Consider the following 21,478-nt stretch of genomic DNA (forward strand, 5'->3'; position numbering starts at 1 on the left):
AAAAAAAAAAAAGAACCAAGATTCTAGGGGCGCCTGGGTGGCTTCAGTGGGTTAAGCTGCTGCCTTCGGCTCAGGTCATGATTTCACGGTCCTGGGATCGAGTCCCGCATTGGGCTCTCTGTTCAGCGGGGAGCCTGCTTCCTCCTCTCTCTCTCTCTGCCTGCCTCTCTGCCTACTTCTGATCTCTCTCTGTCAAATAAATAAATAAAATCTTTAAAAAAAAAAAAAAAAGATTAGAATCAAGATTCTAAGCAAAAGAGAAATGAGATACAAACATAAAGAAGTAAACTATTTTAATTTGCTTTTAAAGACTGTAATTATTTGACAGAGAGAGACACAGCGACAGAGGGAATACAAGCAGGGGGAGTGGCAGAGGGAGAACAGGCTTCCCGCCGAGCAGGGAGCCCGATGTGGGGCTCCACCCCAGGACCCTGGGATCATGACCTGAGCCAAAGGCAGATGCTTAACGGCTTTGCACCCCAAAACTTCTTCAGTAATAAGCCATTTTAATCTTGTAATTATTTTTAATTTTAGATGTATTTGTTTGAGAGAGAGAACAAGCACGAGCAGGGTAGCAGCAGAGGGAGAGGGAGAAGCCGACTTTCAGCAGGGAGCCCGAGGTGGGGCCCAATCCCAGGACCCCAGGACCATGACCCAAGCAGAAGGACCATGACCCAACTGACTGGGCCACCCAGGTGCCCCATTTTAATCTTAAATTTAAGTTGGAAGTATTGAGGTAAACTCATGACTTATTTTTTTCCTCTTTCTAAACAATGTGCACTTCCGACGTGTATGCCCTAGCCAAGCCTGGAAGCAGTGAAACCCTCAAGGTACCCTCAAAGCATCCATACTGGAGCCCAAAACACCATTTTCCACTGAAAGGAATTAAGGCTCCCTAGAGAGACGGCTGATTTCAGGTCTGTGGCAAGAAGGGTAGAAACTGAGCCTGGAACTATGTTATTGTGCCCACAAATAAGAAACTCTAAAAAAATTACTGGAGCCATTTCTAAAGGACACAGAAGATACCCACGAAGGGCAACCACCGAAGAGAATGATGGCGGTAAATTCACATACACATCATATGCATGCGTGTGTGTGAACATACATATATACAGGTCATCTTAATATCCGTGCACTTATGATGCCAAAAATAACTCTCACTTGCCTAAGTCACCACTTGCATTCTGAAACTAGTAAATGTTAAGAATTATGCACTTATCCTACATTTTCTGTGTGAGCTACGTTTCAGGATACATTTCAGGATACCCAAGCAGTAAACCAACAAACAAGAAAGCTCCAGCTAACAAGTAGGGAAGGCATGGCCGAGTCCGGTCGCCACCGCTTCTGCGATTCCCACGGAAGGACCCAGGCCACCACCTTCAATGCCCACGGAAGCCACCAGGGGGAAGAATCACAGCACCATCTGAACAAGTGACTAATGTCACCGTCCCTGAGTCGGGCTTCCAGCAGCCAGTTCTGAAATTTATGAATTAAACGACATCACATGATACAATCAGCAGAACTCAGAATGTGGTGACGTCTATAGGATAAATGACAGTTTTTTCAAAGAGCATCAACAGAAGCTGTTATTTAAAAATGAAATTGAACCGGTGCAAAGCAGGGAATGGGAAATGTCAGCGATCCGCCAACCTACAGGTTAAAGGCTCTTCAAACAAATGGGGAAATTAGAAAATCAAACATTACCTAGTTTTATTAGAGAAAAGATTCCCTCCCTCCCCTTCCCTCTCTCTCTAAGTAGGCTCCACACCCAGCGTGGAGCCTAACACAGGGCCCAAACCCACCACCCTGAGATCAAGACCTGAGCTGAGGACACTCAAATGATTTAGCCGCCCAGGTGCCCTGAGAGGGAAGATTTTAAATTACTTTTAAATACGTGAGGGCACGGTAAAGGCTGAAAAAGGTTCATTATCTGATTCTAGTTTTATGTATATTTCACATTTTCCACAATAAAAGCTTTTTAAAAGAACCAAAGAAACACCTAGCACAACCATTCATTGTTCTGATAGCCAGCTGAGTTAGAGAAGCAGTACTGTAAACACGGTGTTGGCACATGGAACCTAAGTACACAATCAGAGGTGAGTCTGTGTAACGTGTAGAGCCAATCAGCACCCAGAGTTGTAAAGAAAAGGGGAGGGCAGAACAACCTGAGCAATGTATAAGCGCTTTCTGTATACCTGTTAGGCAAGCCATCTACAACAGAAAGAACCAGAACGGAGAAAGAAGCCAACATTTCCCACCCACGCAATGCTCTAGGACGCTGCTCTACTACACACATTATAGCACAGGCTACACTGGGAAAAAGCGTTCACATGAACCCCTGGAGAAGGGATCCAGAATCGAGATCACACTTGACCCGAGGTACGGCTCCCCGGCCCAGAAGTGGGCGTGCACATCTCGTCCTTTACCCTGAAGGACCCTTAGTATAATAACGCACATGCTCCAATGTCTCCGCGACTCTCTGGTTGCAGGAACAACTGACTGGACAAGTCCTTCCAGAAGGAAGTTCCCTCACCTGCTCATACACAGGGTTATCTCATACTGGGCTGGCTACGAGGGATCCAGAACCAAGACCCGGTCCTACACTGGCTTCTGATGCTCTTTCTCAGATTCACTCTACTATCTGAAACCAGCAAAAGGGAAATATGTTTTTCTCAATGTGCTGACAATCTATGTAATCTTAATTCCCAGTATGTTTTTATCCTTGAAGAGTAGGCCAAAACTTTCTCAATTCAAATCTTTTTTTAACTAATACAATCGACTGTGGGCAAACCACAAGAAGACGCAGCGGGAATTTTAATTTTATAAATCCAAATCCCCTGAAGAGGTCACTGGGAGAAAAACATGTGCAGATACATCAACATTCGCAGCTAACGCGCAAAGCAGTCACTAAGTCCACAACTGGCTAAAAGGTAAGACTATAGAATGAGCGGGGAACCCCACTGTGGAGGACAGCCCAACGAAGACAGAAGGAGCGACCGGCTGGCACCCATCTCACCTGGAAGGCAACTGTGGGCACGTTCCTCCTCTGTTGTCACATTCCAGGGACCTTAACTGACCTGAGAAAAAGACAAGACTGAACTTGACTTACCTCAAGGACAGTCTAATTCCCAAACTGAAACTCCTTCTAAGGCCTGTGCGCACCTGCAAGAGCCAATGTGAAAAAGGAACTCAAAACTTACCACTCCCACGGTACATATCCTTTAGTGTACACATTTTAAAAGCAGACAAACTCATAAGCTGCAGTACGATATAACATTTTCAACTTAAGCCCCACAAAAGTTTGAAATCTAAAAGATTACCTGTACCTGCAGCCTTCAATCCATTAAGTTAGAAAGTATCCTAGAGAACTTTTTTTTAACTTCTTAGAAAGCTAATATTTTAGGGGAAAAAACCATCTTTCAGTTCATTAAATAAAGCCGTTACAATATTGACTACTGTTCTCCGGGATGCAGTCTTTCCAGACATCTTTTTTTTTTTTTTTTTTTAAGATTTTATTTATTTATTTGACAGAGAGAGATCACAAGTAGGCAGAGAAGCAGGCAGAGAGAGAGGAGGAAGCAGGCTCCCCGCCGAGCAGAGAGCCCGATGCGGGGCTCGATCCCAGGACCCTGAGATCACGACCTGAGCCGAAGGCAGCGGCCTAACCACTGAGCCACCCAGGTGCCCTAGTCTTTCCAGACATCTTACAGACAGTAAGACAGTTCATTAAAAACAAGAAAAGCAAACATCAGAAACAGATAGAAAGGTAATTCACAGCAACGACTAAGCACATCCAGAATCTAATCCTAGAGGAGAACAATATGACCTAATTATAGCGGAGAGGAATGTGGGTCTCCTATAATATAGGAGTTACTTAAAAAACAGATATACCTAATTTGAATATTTTTTTAGAAATCTATTTTATTTCCCATTAAATGACTGGGGGGAGAAGGACCAAGGAACTGCAAAAATTTGTTAAAAGTATTTAAATCTCCTTCTTAAAATCATTATTACATTTTTTTTTTTACTTCCTAGAGAAACTATAATTTAGTTCAGCTATGGTTTTAAGTATTTCCACAACTCATTACGCTAAAAATAAAGTTACGAAGCAATTTGTCTACATAAAGCACGTTTAAATTATTTATGAGAGAGAGTACGTTTGTTTTTTGCTGTAAGTACATATAAGGCCTGGCTAGACTCAGAGATGCCTAAGGCGCACTCCTCTCATTGGTATCCTTGAATTCCTGCCTAAGAGCCACCTCTAAGTACAGGGATTTTCTAATGCATATTTCCCAAGCTTTTTACAGAAATCAAATACTATCTTTAAGTAAACAACAGAAGTGTAAATTAATCTATTAAGAATAAGAGAGCACAAAAATAAGAGCATCACTACCTATAGGGTTTAATGTAAAACACATCTACACATTCCCAGTCCCAAAACTTACACTGTACATTGACAGCTGTTCACACGTGACCTCAAAGCCACAGTCCACACACCCTGTAAACACGACCTTGTTACACAGTGGAGAACTACACTGTGTACACTCATTCTTAACGTCTTCTGGTTCAGCTGAGCCCAGCCTGGGGCTCACAGGTCTTGGAGAACACAGCACACTCCTTCCCTGTTGTGCACCTATCACGGCCCCCGTCCCCACCCCCTTACACAAAGTCACATGCTGCAGACAGAAGGCACAGGTCACCACGGCCACAAGCCGCAGCAAAAGAAACACATCTGCACTACCATCGGGGCTGACTCCTGGCAGCAGCCACAGGAGGTCCTAATACGAAATCAGGCGGCATGATCACCCTGTAAAGGCCACGCCAAAATCTGACCCGGCTTTCATCCTCCTCCTCTTGATAAAATCCACTTGTGAAACACACTGCCTTCCTTCCCTCTCGCATCTTCCTACTTAAATAAAAGTAAGGTGGGGGAAAAGGTGGGGGTAAGGGCAACCAGAAGGGAGGTACATCTTCTTCCACTACCTGAACAATCTTCCAGATGTATACAACGTAACAGAAAACGACCTTCGTTATCTAGTAAGTAAAAGTATATCCTAATCTTTAATAAACCTGAAGATTTAAGATTGGGGCACCTGGGTGGCTCAGTGTGTTAAAGCCTCTGCCTTCGGCTCGGGTCATGATCCCACAGTCCTGGGATCAAGCCCCACATGGGGCTCTCTGCTCAGCGGGGAGTCTGCTTCTCCCCCCCACACCCGCCTACTTGTGATCTCTGTCTGTCAAATAAATAAAATCTTTTAAAAAAAAAAAGATTTAAGATTAAAAGTCAAATTAAAGAGAACCAATAAATTGCTATTAATTTTTAAAATGTTATATATTCACTAATTCAAAATTTTTCATTCAAGAAATTTATATCAGGATTTATGACAAAACGAAGCACACACAAGAGAGATTAATGTTTTCGCAGGTACAGCTCAGTCCAAGGCTGACCAAGTCTTCTCTGCTCTGGGTCCACCAACAGATGATAGACGTAGGATCAACAGTCCCCACAGGAACACAACACCAACATGGCAAGTCCAGAACAAATCCGTCATTTCCAGGTGCCCAAATCCTTCCCTGTTATGTTTCAAGTACTAGTCTAGCCATGGGGCCCAGAAATCAGTCAGTCCCTCACTCTAGAGCAGGTCCTAATCCGCGCTGCACTGAGCTTCTGCCGTATGCACACCCAAACGCCACCATCTCCTGGGCTTTTATTTCAAAGCAGCCATCACCAGCAGGTAAAAACTATGCGGCACACACACACTTGCTTTGTGGTATGTCATTTCATAAATTTACATAATAAAATTATCAAAGTCACCGTTCAAGCATTAATTTTTTTATAAAGATTTGTTTATTTATTTGAGAGAGAGACCGAGTGAGAACATCAGAGGGGAAGGAGGGAGAAGCAGACTCCCGCTGAGCAGGGAGCAGAAGCAGGACTCGACCCCAGGAGTCCAGGATCATGACCGGAACCAAAGGCAATCGCTTCAACAACTGAGCCACCAAGACATCCTCTAGCATTAATTTTTAATGATAACCTCAATTTCACAAATTAACAAAGGTATTTTTTTAAAGTGATAGACTTAGTTACTAAAATTTGTATCAAAAACTAGAAGAGGGGCACCTGGGTGGCTCAGTGGGTTAAGCCGCTGCCTTCGGCTCAGGTCATGATCTCAGGGTCCTGGGATCGAGCCCCGCATCGGGCTCTCTGCTCAGCGGGGGGCCTGCTTCCCCCTCTCTCTCTCTCTCTGCCTGCCTCTCCATCTACTTGTGATTTCTCTCTGTAAAATAAATAAATAAAATCTTAAAAAAAAATAAATAAATAAATAAAAAAATAAAATAAAAAAAAAAACTAGAAGAAAAGCCAGAACCAATTCCAAATCTCCATCCAAACATCTGAAAGATCAGAGGGAAAAAATGAACAGTCCTCTGTACAGGGCCTGGGTCACTGCAGGAGCTCGGCCACGACTGACGGAGTGACCTGTCCCACACTTCCTCCTATCCGTGTTCGCGCACGAGCAGGCCCGGCCGTCCCCGCTGCTCAGCCACTAACAGCACCAACAGAGCGGGCAAGAGACTGGAACAAACGGGCTTTTGCCTGGAGTTGGGATTAATGGTTACACTCATGACAAATGGTACAGCATGTGGCAAGCCAGGCAGGAAACGCTACTTTCCATTAAATACAATGCAGAATAAACCAATCAGCCTAAGCCAGTTTAATAACGAAATACCTAAAACGAAAGTTGGGCCAAAATACAGATTCCCCTGTCAAAATGGAAATACATTTGAGATTTTCTAGACCATAAAAACAGTAGCTAAATTAACATTAAAACAAAGTAAATTTCTGTCATAACGCTTTTCACAATATTTAGAAATAGAGCATAAGAGCTGTTTTCCATTAAAAAGCACTGACTTAAGGGGGCACCTGGGTGGCTCAGAGGGTTAAACCCTCTGCCTTCGGCTCAGGTCATGATCTCAGGGTCCTGGGATCGAGCCCCACATCGGGCTCTCTGCTCAGCGGGGAGCCTGCTTCCTCCTCTCTCTCTCTGCCTGCCTCTCTGTCTACTGGTGATCTCTGTCTGTCAAATAAATAAAATCTTTAAAAAAAAAAAAAAAAGGCACTGACAGGGACATCCACTTCAGACGTGAGGGAGTAACGCACCCCGCCCCCCACCATGTTAAACAAATAGAAAAATGGTCAAAATCCATGAAACTACTTTTCTCAGATCTTGAGCCAGTGAGCAGCGCAGGCCTGTGAGCCCCATCACCCCCTCTCTGTCCAGCTGGGGGCACCCATGGCCCAGGGCACAGAAAGGGAAACCAAGAGCACAGGAGCCTCAGGTGGTTTGATGAGAGAAAACTCCAAGTTTTGGGAAGCTGAGAGGCTGAAATTTGCAAAGCAGAGCATCAAAGAAGATAAAGTTGTAGAAAATGAGTTTCAGAAATGTGCACAGAGACCAGAAGATGATGGAACAGTATGTTTAGCAGGCAGAAAGAAAAAAAACGGCAACCTAGAATTCTGCACACCCAGCCAAAGTTTCTTTCAAAAGTGAAGGAGCTGACCAAGAAAGAATGGACAAGCAAGATCTGAGACTCTCACGACGAACTACAGCTCTGCGATGAAAAGGAACGACGGGGAGCCCGGGTGGCTCAGGCGGCCGAGCACCCGACTCCTCGTACCAGCGCAGGCCGTGATGCTTTGGTCATGAGATCGAACCCCACACTGGGCCTCGTGCTGGGCGTGGAGCCTACTCAAGATTCTCTCTCCCCGCCGCCCACCCCAACCCCTCTCAAAAGTAATAATAGTAATTTAAGAAGGAGCGAATGACAGGTATGCACCACACGGATGAACTCAGCAATGCTATGCCGAACCTAGCCTCACGCAGCTCGCACACGGTCTGATTCTGTTGACGGGAAACCCCCGGGCAGGCACAACTGACCTGGGTGGGGGACAGCAGTGGCCAGGGCTCAGGGTGAGGGCGGCGGCAGGAGCCGGCACCTGCAGGAAGGAACCTTCAGGGGGATGACAACGGTCTACGTGTTTCAGGACGCATTCCGGCTAAAGGCAGACGCGTCCAGCACAGCTCGGAGGCGGGCCTGTGGGCGGAGCAGCCGGCGCCGCAGCCCCACACCAAAACACGCCCGTAAAGAACGAGCTGCGGGCACCACACACGCGCTGAAACACGCGGGGCGGACCGCGGTACGGAGGAAGGGATAACCCGCCGTCCGCGGGAGACATGAGAACAGTAACCCGTCACCGGGGTGGGGGGGTCCGCGGGTGTTAACCGGGACTTCTTGCAACTTGGCCATTTGTTTGAAAATCACCATAATGAAACACTGGGTATAAAAATAAAGACAAAGCTACATTTCAGGGGGAAAAAAATAACAGGACAAAAAGGCGCATAAGCCTTCCACGATAGTTACATGAAAATGATGGAGCAATTCCTCCCACAGATAATTATAAATGTCAGCCAAATTCACCAAAAACAACTATTTGAAGAACGGGAAAATGACCGAAGGCAGGCAAGCACTTGAGAAGAATTTACTGTCAGAACTGCCCCTGCATCTGGTACAAACTAGGAGTGTCTGTCACTTTCCTGCCCAGCAACACTGGGAGCCCCAACTCCGGGAGGCCAGGGCTGCGGCCTCACGCGTGCCATCTTCAGGCGCAGCCGGGTGGGTATCAATTTAAGGGGGAAATTTTGGAAATAAGAGGGCTGCAAAACACTTAGCTCCAAGTCCGAATATAAATGCACGGGCCAAATCCCTGGCAGATAGTCACACCGTGCATAGGCAGGACAGCCCAGAAAGCACAGAGGCACACACAAGAGGTGAAGGCTCGCCCCTAAAAAACAGAGTCGCCCCAGGACATCTGCCAGTCTGTTGCGCCTCTGATTAAACGCGTTTCCCAACCCAGGGCGAGCTTTAGTGGCAGAAAGTCTCACTAGGATGAGGTCTTAGAAGAAATGGGGGCTGGGGGCCAAATGAAATTTAGAGGAGGGATGCTAGAACCAGGGGAAGCCCAGCATCAATCCCCAACCCGAGAATACATTCTACTCTCACATTTGACGGACCACCAAGGTACAAAGATGCATGTGACACGCCCCCCCACCCCCGCTGCAGGGGCCCAAGAAGGAAGGGGAGGGGAGGGTGGGGGAGGGGAGGGCAAAAAGGAAGGGAAGGGGAGGGGAGGGGAGGAAGGAAGGAGGGAGGGACGGAAAAGGCAGGAAGAAGGAAGGAGAAAGGTCGGAACCAGAAGCCGGTACAACTGATCAGAGACCTCACCGGCTCCTAAAAACACAGTAAGACGTCTGCGTCTGGAGTACAGATGCGCATGCCCGTGTGCACACACACAGAAGGCGCGGGGAGCAGTGACACCGGTGACAAAGGAGACACTCACCATTCAGATCTTGGCCTCTCAACTCCATTTCCCACCAAAAGGAACCAGGGATCCTTGGAGAAACAGCTGATTCCATGACGGGGCAGAGAAACCACAAGAAATGCCGGGGGTATCTTACTGTGCCAAAAGGAAGGAAATGCTCAGAAAAGAACAGGGACATGTCCAAACAACACAGGAGATGACCCCGGGAAGGCCTCGTCAGGAGGCCTTCCAGCATCGGTATGAATGACAGGTACGGACTACAAGCCACTGGGCCAAGCAAGAACCCGTGAGGCACCTGCGGGCGAACGGTGAGTAAGTGGCCAAAGGAGGGGAACTCTGCTCTACGGGAGCGCGCCAGCTGACAGGGGAGAGGGGACAGCACCCCCGCTGCGGACCACCCAGCAATAGCTGTTTCAAGCAAGAATCATCGGTGGGGACCAGACGGTCAGTCTCGAAGTCCGAAAGGCCACACAGCCTCAAATACTCCCTACAGGCTCTTCATCAATTCCAAAGGATGGCGGCTGCCGTGGAGCGCGGCCGCGGAGCAGAGGCCCCACCTGATCACCCGACACCAAGAGTCCTCAAACGTCAGCACACATCCAAATCATTTTTAGGGCTTGTTAAAAGCAGAGCCTCAAGAGTGTGTTTCTGAGTTTCTGACTCGGCAGGTCATGAACAGGGTTGCAGAATCCGCAGCGGTGTCACAGAACAAGCCGACGCCGTGTGCCATCCTGAGACGGACAGAACGGATCCGGGAAACAACACGGGGCCCTGAGAAAGGCACAGTACCACTTCTCCGAAGGTCTGGCCCCAAAATGCATCATCTGAGTTTTAGCAAGAGCAACTCCACAGGAGCCCAACCAGAAGACTGACCTACAAACCCACCAGAACAGGCGATGCCATGACAGAGAAAGGCTGAGAGACACATCCCGGCTGAAAGACCACACGCGAGTCTAGACTGGCCCCAAACGGAGGAAAACCGCCATCATTAACAGAGCAACTGTGAATACGGCCGGTACGTACACCAGAGAACGCGACAATGTGAGATTTTGCCAATTTCATGACTGTACTGATGATTTTTGGTTATATGAAGAGGCTTGTTCTTAGTAAATCCTCCCTGAAGTATCGAAGGGTAAAGGGCATGAAGATGTACCAGATGTACCTTAGGCTCCGAGGGCTCTGCGGGCACATCTGCAGCCGCAGCTGGGGCGGGGGGGCGGGGGGGGGTGTGCAGACGAGCGTCCCAAATGCTAACAGCCGCGGAATGTGGGCGAAGGCTGTCTGGAAGCTGGCCACGCCACTCCTTACAGCTTTTCTGTGAAAGAAAACATTTCACTTAACAAACCAAACCAACAACAACAACAAAAGGGAGCAGAAGACTAGCAAAGCTGGGGGCAGAGAGCTTGGAGGCTGCCCCTGTACAGCCCGATGTTAAGGGAAGAGGCAGTAGCGGGGCCAGCACACACTGAAGACGCCTGTGTTCGACTGAGGATCCCAGGTCCTCCAGGAAAGCCGGACCGACTTTACTCTCTTCCAGCGGATCTTGTTCAAGAAGACCCAGGAAGTACCCTTTGGAAAAACAGAAGAAAACAAGCACGGCTGAACACTCGTACGTGTTTCCCGTGCCCTGGCGTTTTACTCTGCAATACAGCTTCTCAGTCCAACAGGGAGTCCCACTGCAAGTGTGATCAGACACCGAGCGTGCCAGTGACCCTCCACCGTGTCGTACGGAAGCATGCACTGCCGGACTGCACGGTGACAGCTGTAGCAGGACCGCCACCTGGTTGACAGCAGCTGGAAATGTCACATCCCAGCACGGGCCAAGCCTTCAACACCAGTTAAGGCAGAGATTCCCACAGCAAGACACAGGGAGGAGGCCGGACATTAAAAAACGGGGGCAGAACATCCTGCTCTCTCCTCTGTTCCTAAACACGACTGTCAAGGAGGCGATGAGTGCGTACTTCCCGTGAGATGACCAAGTACAGGGTTACCAGAGACCGTGAGGCCAGCCCCCAGGATCCAGGGCCATGCAAGCCGTGCACAGCAAACCTGAGGCAGCTCAGGGAGCGCCTCTTATGGGGCTGTCGCTGCGTCCCGGGTCCCATCACAATCACACACAGCAACATCCTCCAATCATAAAATAACAAAGACCTCACCATTTAAATGGATGGCCTTCCTATTTTCCGAAGTCAAACAAATTTTGATTTTTAAATGAAATTCCACAACGTTCCACTCAAATCCCCCTCCATGCCCACTGTTGTGGCTTTGCTAAGAAGGGTTTACTAGGACAGAATGCTAGCCCACGGCTCTGCAGGAGACCACGAAGCATCACACAGTAATAGCAAGCAGCCCCCTCACGTACCGCGAAGAAACTGATTCACAGTCACAACTAGGTCTTGAGTTGGTGACGCCAGCATGTATCTCTTTCTGTGTACATTCTTATGTCTGGTGGTTTAAAATGTAATTGTACCGTACAACCACAGCTGAATAAAGATAGAGCAAAAGACTGTGTAATTAAGCTTGTCATGAATCAAAAAACACTTTTTATTAATTTTTAAGGCTAGTAAAAACTATTTTTCTCCACAGCTACAATAGCTTGAACATGGACTCTTAAAACAATTTAACTTTTAAAACATCTTTTACATATGTGCTAATTCTATGACACCTATAACCTGGAACTGTGCCACACAAAAACAAACCACATTATAAAGCCTTCAGGTCGTGAACGGGAATACAACATCAACCAAAGACTCCAAGGTCATGTGTTTTCAGAAAGTGTGCTACAAACTTCCAGGATACCTAACCCAGAAAAATAAAATTTAATCCATTAGGAAGAAAAAGTGAGCTCCAGTGTGCGCATAAATGTGTGTGCCTGTGTGTGTCTAATACCTACGTGGGTATATACGTCAGTCATCTACCTTTCTCAGGTTCGGCTTATTGAGGTAAAACTTGCATCCAGTAAACCAGAGTTCGCTGGGTTGTAACCGACACGCGCGGCGTGTAACCCCCATCACAGGGAAGACGCGGCCTACTTCCATCACCCACGAGGCGCCCTCAGCCCGTCTGTACTCCATCCTCTCCTCCCTCACCTGGGCCCCCGCAAACACCAATCCGATCTGTCCCCACAGTTTTGCCTTTATCCAAACGTTCTCAGGGTGGAACCACAGCGGTACGGAGCTCTGTGCCCGCCCGCGGCGCAACGCTCAGGACACTCGCCTGTGTGTCGCGGTCAGTGCCTCTCTGTTGCCGAGCGCGCTCCCACTGCAGAACGCTCCCAACTGTTCCCCATGTCCCACCCAACGGACCTTCGAGCTGGCCTCCATCTCCATGACTATGAACACAGCACTGTGAGCAAGCATACCCAGGCCTCTGTGTAGACATGAACCTTCATTTCTCCCAGGTAAAGGCCTCTGTGTGGGCCTGCTGGGTTGTATAAAAAGTATATATTCAAGTTTACAAGAAACTGCCAAACTATTTTTCCAAGTGGCTATAACCTCTGCATCCCCACCAGCAAAGCAAGACCTAGTTCTGGCTGCTCCGCCCGCCTGCAGCTGGCCACTGTCCCCTTTTGCAGCCTTGTTGTGGGGGATGGGAGGCTCTCTCACAGGACTGCAGCACTACCTCACGGTGACGGTCACGGGCACTTCCCTAATGATGAAGGACGGTCAGTGTCTGTGTGCGTCTTGTTAGCTACAGGAAATGAAATACCTAATTGAATCTTCTGGCCAATTCAGCTGAATTTTTTGCTGAGACCCCTATCCTTTTTAATAGACAGTGTATCAAAGAAGGAGTGATGGAAAGTTTGTGTATTTTCTTAAACCACTTAGGATGCATGAGCAGCAGACACAAATCTAAAATGCTTCCTCACCATCCCCACTCCCAACACCCTACTTGCCCCCTGCCCCCATACCTACCATATGCCAAGGCAGGTAGAAAGAAAGAAACATCCTCTCTCGCCCTTACTCGGAGTGTAAGAATCCCAGGAAAAGCTGCCTGCCTCCTGCTCGGTCAGAAACAGACCCGTTTTCTCATCTTTATGAGTCTTCAATGAAGCCACGATCTTTCTTCAATATGAGCAGGAATGGGGCACCTGTGTTGTTCAGTCGGGGACGTGTCTGCCTTCGGCTCGGGTCATGATCTCAGGGTCCTGGGATCGAGCCCCACATCGGGCTCCCTGCTCAGTGGGGAGACTGCTTCCCCCTCTCTTTCTGCCTGTCTTTTGCCTACTTGTGCTCTCTTGGTCAAATAAATAAATAACATCTGGGAAAAAAAATATGAGCAGAAACACCAATGACTGAGAACCACGTGCAATGGTCGGCAACCCTGGTGACAACGCATTCCTACGCGGCGGAGGCGCGGTGGCGCCTGACGATGCTGCCCGCCTGCAGGCCGCCGTTGGGCTCTCTGTCACAGGCAGGGCCCACACACAGGAGCACCACGTGCTAAGCTTTCGTGTAAAGGGACAGGAGAGCCTGCGGCCACCAAGTGGAGCCTCAGGGGGACAGTCTGGATCTGGCTGGGGGCTCGCCTCGACAGTGGGGGCAGTGAGCACTCCCCTGTTGCCACAAAACCACGTACGCTTCGAGAACGCACGGTGAGCGGCACGCGTAAATGGCCGGTATCCCAACTCTGCGACTTCCCTGCCGTGCGATTCTGAGTCCCAAACGCCACGAGTACTGGAAAGGCAAAGGGCGTTCTTCGCAAAGCTCTGAGCACGAAGCGGAAGCGTCAGACAGCAGGCAGCCTGCGGACACGGCGGACCCGCTGAAGCAAACCCAGGGTCCTGACCGTCCGTGGGAGCAGCCAGGCAGCGACACAGAAGGTGGCCCGGGGTCGACAGTCCTGGAAGGCATTTATGGACTTTACTTCCTACAATTCTGCCTCAGCACTTCAAACCGAGCGATGCTTCTCTTCAGAGAAGCCAGCCCACGCATTCTTGGTTCTGCAGCCCTCGTTCCCAGCCGGCCTCCCGAACGGGGGCACAGAAACCAGGGCGGCGCCCGCCTGCCCCCTCCCACGACGCCCCCAGCCTCCCCGCACACCCTCCTCACGTCCAGCTGGACACAGAGCGGCTTCTGAAATGTCCTGTGGTCGCGCATCCTGCCCCTGCCCGACAGCCGCAGCAGGCGCTGCCGTGTCCGCACCTGCATGACGAGAGGCTGCGCCGCCTCCTTGGCAGACAGTCCATGAAGATTTTTTCATGAACCGGGATGTGAATTCAACAGGTTAAGATTATCTCTTGGATGAAATGTTTTAATATAGCTTATGCTCAGGTTTTAAGAAAACATTAAAAATTTATGACAGGGGCTCCTGGCTGGCTCAGTCAGTAGAGCATATGACTCTCGATCTTGGGGTTAAGGTTTTTTTGTGGGTTTTTTTTTTTAGATTTATTTATTTATTTGACAGAGGGAGAGATCCCAAGTAGACAGAGAGGCAGGCGGGGGGGTCGGGGGGGGAAGCAGGCTCCCGCTGAGCAGAAAGCTGCATGTGGGGCTCGATCCCAGGACCCTGAGATCATGACCTGAGCCGAAGGCAGAGGCTTAACCCACTGAGCCACCCAGGTGCCCCAATGAAGGTTAAGTTTGAGCCCTACATTGGATGCTTACTTTAAGAGATTAGTTAAAAAATAAAATCTTTCAAAAAATAAAAAAATTGATGACAGATGTTTAACAAACTGAATGTCCCATTTCCCATGGAAACCTATCTAAAGCTCTTAAAGGAAGAGTCTGTAACTAAGTTAATTTGTACCACCTAGCAAGGCACCACAACACAGGCTTTGCAGGTTAACAAAAAGGAATCCGTCTCGTCCAGCTCAGCTTCTCACTTTCTCCACCTGGAATGCCTTTCCCCAACTATCGCAAATCACGCTCACCCTTCCCAGACCAGCTCCCTCAGGAGGATGCTGTCCCCCTCCCTCTGAGCCCCTGGTCACTGTCTTCCCCATCAGCATTCTGTTCCAGCAGGATCTGCCCTGCACAGCTCAACCCTGGTACCATCTCTAGCCGGCCAGCAGAGCAACCTGTCCAGCATGCAAGAAAACAAATGTCCCTGGGGGTGAAGACAGAAGTAATATGCCTGAGCACACAGAATATTTTATTAAGAGGCCTAACTTATGAGCTGTCAGAGAGAGTGAGAACTCTTAAGAATATCAAGCAAACAGGGATGCCTGGGTGGCTCAGTGGGTTAAAGCCTCTGCCTTCGGCTCAGGTCAGGATTTCAGGGTCCTGGGATCGAGTCCTGCATCGGGCTCTCTGCTCAGCAGGGAGCCTGCTTCCTCCTCTCTCTGCCTGCTTCTCTGCCTATTTGTGATCTTTCTGTCAAATAAATAAATAAAATCTCAAAAAAGTAAGATTAAAATAAAAAAATATATCAAGCAAACAGGAAAAAAAACAGTGGTAATTGTTTAGTTCAAGAAAACAGGAAAACAAACAGTTGAACAAAAAGGAAATCTATCAGGCTACACTAACCGGCTCAAGAGCGAGCGACATTTACAAAGTCAGAACGATTAACCAAATTATGGATCTAAGCAAAAACTGACCCAACCACGTGGGGAAGATGGGAGTTCAGAACGCGACTTTTTCTCAAAGTGACACATCAAAGACCCCGCCCCTACACAGCTACTGCTGGGGACGTGGGCGCGCTGCAAGAAGCCGCTCACCGACCGGACCGTTCAGGGCTCTGACCACCCTCGGACAGAATGAAATTTCTAAGTAAGAAGAAGAAAGAGAATCTCTAACAGAAGCATTTCAAGCAGGACTTAAGTGTTTTCCTGCAACTTCAACTCGCTGCTCCCTTCCCCCTTCAGCAGTCTCTCTCCGAACCTCAGGGGCGGGCAGCGGACAACAGCGTGCGTGCCTGGGACCTGGCGCCACAGCCCGCCGGCTCCGCACTCTCGAGAAAGCTGCGCTGAGCTCTGACCCTGCGCCTTCGCCACCCGCAACGTGGAAACACCACCACGGACCTCAGGGGCCCGGCGGGGCTGGGCTGCTCAGCACCCAGACGCTGATACACCCTGGACCGAAGTCACCGGAACCCTCTCTCCCGCTTCTAGCACCGTCCAGGTGGGCCTTCCCTCTGACCAGGCCCCACAGCACCGCCAGCACTGCCACAGTGCCGTCCACGTCACCAAACTCGAAGGCAACCCTCAGTCCTCCTCACAACCTTTCCTGACATGTCAGAGTGGACCACATCCTCCTCCTGGGACTCTCTTCCCTTCTTCCCGGGGTCTTCCTCACACACAGCCACTGCTCACGTCTGTCCAGGAGCACTGGCCTGGGCTTGCTTGTCCCCTCTGCGCGCCCTCCCTCAGTGAGCACAGCATCACCCATCTTCATTGCCGCTTCCAGCCGCCACCCCTCTCCCAAGCTCCGATGCCCACTTACAACTGCCCCCATGACAGCTCTGCTTGGATCCCAACAGAATCGCAAACAATGGCTACAAGTGAGCTCCCCAGCTGTCCCTCGAACCAAGCTCTACCCACAGCCTCCCTCCCCTTCTCGTTGCCCAGGCCAAGAGCCTTCTTGTCAACTCAACTCCTCTCTCTGTCCTCACACCCCTTAGGCACTCTGTCAGCAAATCCTGCTGCTTCTACCTTTGAAATACATCCAGGCCCCCACTGCTTCTCACCACCGCCAGCTTTCCTGCTCCAATCCAAGCCCCCACTGCTGCTCACCTGCTTTCCCAAACGGCCTGCCGACACATCTCCCGGTTGTCCCCTAGTCTCCCCCACTCCCCACCCCTGGTGTCTGTACCCAACACACCAGTTTTCAAACCTTAGCCGAGTCTCAGGTCTGAACGCTGAGGGACAGCTGCCCTCTGCAGCCGAGAGCCAGCACCGTCTGACCCTAGTGACTCTTTGTTTGGATAAACAGCCCCAGAAGCTCAGAGTTCAATCTATGTCAATTGTTCTCAGTGGTCCTGATGCCAGAAAAGCTCTTTTTTTCACAAAACGGGGGTTTTCAGACGGGTCTCCGAGCAACCTTCCTTTCTGTCTACTGCCTCTCCACACGCCATTAACCCTGAAAACAATCCCCATACATACGCCAGCAATTCAACTCCTCCAAAACCTTCCTTCCCTTTCCCAGAATTCTAGCGTAAAACACCGCTATCCCAAGCTTCTGCCTTATAATGCAACGCCCCAAAACAAATCAAGAACCAAGAACCTGATCCATCCCACAGGAGCTCGAGTGGACCAGGGCACTCAGGTTCATCGGGGATCGTGGACCTCAGCAGAACATCATCAAGCTGATGCTGTACGAAGCCAGGCTGGCCCATGTGGCCTTACCACGTGTACAGAATTGGGGGAAACAATGACAGAAACCCTGGTTATAAGGTTATATTCCCGGGTTTACATATTTTCAAAGAGGAGTGGAGGGGAGGGGAGTGCTGAAGTAGAAGCAGATTATATCGCGGTGCTCAAAGCCATGGACAGGCCCGCAGTTCCCCGTCGGGCCTTTGTTCCAGCGCACATCGCATTAAGAAGTTTTTAAGTTTTTAAGTTTTAAGAAGTTTTTAAGATCGCATTAAGTTTTTGTGTAATTTCTGCTAAACATGAAACTGTCTCATACTCTACCACACGAACTATTTTAATAGCTAATACTGCTGGAGAGTTATACTTGATATTCTCCCTCTTGTTTGGATCCACTAAGAAAAGAGAACTTACTTTGTGGCAAACATTAAATGCTCCTTCCTCCAGCATTTAGTCTAAACCACCTATGGGCCAAGCAGAAAACACGCAGAGATCAAATAACAGAATCTTTGCTCCTGAAGATGCAGAAGCAGACTCATACCCAGTAAACACAGCACACTGTTACAGGAAGAAACACTGAACGTGCAGGGAGTCTGGGGAGGAGACAAGGTGTGTGAGCCGCGGGGCATGGCCTTCTCCAAAGACCGCACAGTCACGCCCCGCACCACACAGAGCAGGTGCCTCTCACAGCCAAGAAAGGGCGGAAGGAATTAGAGAAAAGGAGAAAGACTTCCAGGACTTACTTAGAAACTGAAACTGCAAGACATAATTTCCCTTCCCTAATACCTCATCATGGCAGAAACGAAAGTAGGCTTGGGGGAGAAAGGAGAACAAAAGAGGAAAGTGAACTCACCCCCAGAAGGAAATGGAAAAACCATCCAGGGCCCAGCCCTTGGATATTTAAGACAAAGACACTTGCCAAAGTCAAATCCAACATAATTATAAATGATCCTGAATTCTGAATCCACAAAGTCTAAATTCATGACGCTTTAATTAAAGCAACGTACCGGTAAAATAAAACATTTACCAATGCTAAGACCTCCAAGAGAGATTTATGAACCTTCCATCAGCTATCCGTCCTGGATTTGCCACTAGGCCTACCACAAAGAGCAGCCTTTGGAAATAAGACAACTGGGACAGAATCTCAATTCTACAACCTCTCAACTATGGAGTGCAGCACAAGTGCCAAGGTCTTAACAAAATTCGAAATTTAACAAAATGCAAATAACCCACCCTCTGGGGCTCAGTTTTCTTCTCATTAAAGTGGGGGAAATGCCACCGAATATTCACTGCTACCGTCTGCAAATGCTGACCACATGTCACATTTCTTATGGCATCTTCAGCACAACCCTGGGAGAGCACCCGTTGTCGGAGAGAGCTAAGTTTAGGCAGTCAGCAGTGGGCATGGAGAGAAGCTAGGTTTCAGCAGTTAGTGAAGAGTTACTAAGCAAGTAGCCAAGCCAACATGTGAATCCAGAGCCCGTAAGAAGACGCGAGTAAAAAGCACACACTCCAAAGCCAGAAGGAGTCTGAACCCCAGCTTTGCCATTTGCAGAGTAACCTTTAACCTCTGTTTCAGTTATGCAAATGTGACACAGGGCAAAGGCAGCCCGGTCCTGGGGTTGCTGGGGTCCACAGTGCTCTGGAGCACATGCTCCTCCCCGCACCTGCTCCCAGTGTTCCTGTCCCGGAAACTACTGCCATCCTGCCCACCTCTGTCCACACATAAAAGCCACTAAACAACTAATCTTTCTTCCCTCACCTACTCTGCAAGACCAATTGGCGTCTATCTGTTTCTAATACATGTCAAAGAAACCTACGACAGATGAAAGAAAAATCAAAAACAAAACGAACAACCAAGACGCAAATGTAGCAAGAGAATTCTACTCACAGATCCGAAGGCCACGGTAACTCTGCGAAGAAATCAAACTTCAGTTTAAAGGAAAGGCTCCTAGTTCCTCTTTCCTCATTGCATAGTCCTCAGAGAACCTGACAAGGAGAGAGAACACGCGCGCATCAAACCACCGTCCTTCGCCTTTTCGAAGCTCTGCTGCACTCGGCATCTCAGCCAGTTCCACCACCTCCCAGGCACGCCTACTGCGCAGCACCGGGGATGACGGGTAAAAACTGGGCACTGCGTCCCTGTCTTCAAGCCTACTGTCTATGTAAGAAATACATGTGAAGCAACTGAAAGCCATTAAAACGTATCAAAACCCATGAATTAATAGAGGATACAGCCTACAAGTGTGTGGCACAACGAGGGAGTACAGACATCTACTCCACGGCCTCCCGTTAAAATTATACTGACAAGATACTTTTTTTTTTTAAGTTTTAAACAGGGCACCTGGGTAGCTCGGTCAGATGAGCATCTGCCTTTCGCTCAGGTCATGATCCCAGGGTCCTGGAATGGAGCCCCGCATCAGGCTCCCTGCTCAGCAGGGAATCTGCTTCTCCCTCTCCTCTGCTGTTTCCCGTTTGTGCTCTCTGCTCTCTCCCGTGTACCCACACACACTCTCTCTCAAACAAACAAATAAAATCTTTTTTTAAAAGTGTTTGAAACAGGGGCGCCTCCGTGGCTCAGTGCGTTAAAGCCTCTGCCTTCAGCTCAGGTCACGATCCCAGGGTCCTGGGATCGAGCCCCACATCGGGCTCTCTGCTCAGCGGAGAGCCTGCTTCCCTTCCTCTCTCTGCCTGCCTCTCTGCCTACTCAGGATCTCTATGAAATAAATAAATAATCTTAAAAAAAAAAAAAAATGTGTTTGCAATAGCACAGGGACAAGTGAAAGGAGAAAAGGCCAAGATTTTGGAAGGTCTGAGAAAATCTTCTAACATGGAAGATCTAGACCCAAAGAGTAAAAAGAAGAAACCTGGAAGAAACAGAAACTAAGAAGACTGAAGTACAGTAAATGAGTCAGCAGGCCCAAGAAAGGCAGATTCGAACTCAGTAGTGGAGCACGCCGAGAGCCAGCTCCGCTCGCACCGCAGTCCTCGAAGACAAGAACTGGCGACAGCAGCGCACAAGGAACGGGGGGAAAGAGGCACAACCTCCCACAGCAGCTGGGGAAGGCCGTGGCAACAGGAACTAGAACCTCAATGCCAGGTACAATGGGACTCCCCTCACTCGGACAGAAGATGGGGGAGTGGGGGAGGATTCTCACTCTCCCTGGAAAAAGCAGAGGCATCTACAGACTGAAGTCGCCCTGCCCAGCGGCGCTGAACAGAGCTGGATTTAATGACTGCATACACAGTGAGCGGTGACTTCTCCAGCTCCCCTACAACACACCACACAGGCACACCCTTAACTCCCAGATTCTGAAGTCAGAATTCTGCAGGAAGAGACTGGAAAATATTTCTGGGGAATCTGATCAGCCCCAAAAGACAGACCTAAAATCCTAACACTGGAGACCCCCAACACAGGGCCCACCAAGAACACCCCAATGTAAAAGTCAAGAGGCCCCACCTGTCAGACAGGAGAAAGAAGGAAAGAACCTGAAAGAAACTGAGTCCATACAAAGTACCAAGAATACAGAGGTAAGACGCTGCGATCAATCTACAAAAGGAGGATGCTCTTCTAGAAGAACAGGAAAAGAACTCTTAGAAATCTCGAGAACCTTTCCGCAATCAGAAATAATAAACTAAAGAAGAAGGTTAAGTCAAACTGAAGTCATGTCTCCCTGAATGGAGAATAAAAAGACAAAAAAAAAAAAAAAAAAGGCAGAGGAGGAAGAGCAAAGGAAGAAGAAAAAAGCATTACGATAATTACAACCTCTGCCCAGGACAGCCAAGTGCTGGATAATAAGACTTCCAGAAAAACAAAATAAGGAGACGAAATGGAGAAAACCTCAGCACAA

General features: G+C 48.8%; 1 protein-coding gene across 4 annotated transcripts in view; it reads right to left on the reverse strand.

Annotated features, from left to right (window-relative positions):
• The window catches only part of PTK2 (protein tyrosine kinase 2), a 247,182-nt gene that overhangs the window by 203,494 nt on the left and 22,210 nt on the right, over positions 1-21,478 (reverse strand). The window contains exons 3-4 of one of the 4 annotated variants that reach the window (XM_059395224.1): positions 19,519-19,616; positions 3,110-3,162 (exon numbers count right to left, since the gene is read on the reverse strand). The exons of 1 other annotated variant lie outside the window; for it this stretch is intronic. The gene's annotated coding sequence lies outside the window, so the exon portion shown is untranslated. Of the gene's footprint in view, positions 1-3,109; positions 3,163-10,541; positions 10,695-19,518; positions 19,617-21,478 lie in introns of all 4 variants that reach the window. 2 more of the 4 variants (XM_059395225.1, XM_059395223.1) reach the window with 2 other exon arrangements.

This window comes from Mustela nigripes, chromosome 3, assembly GCF_022355385.1.
Source record: "Mustela nigripes isolate SB6536 chromosome 3, MUSNIG.SB6536, whole genome shotgun sequence".
In the NCBI taxonomy this organism is placed as follows: Eukaryota; Metazoa; Chordata; class Mammalia; order Carnivora; family Mustelidae; genus Mustela; species Mustela nigripes.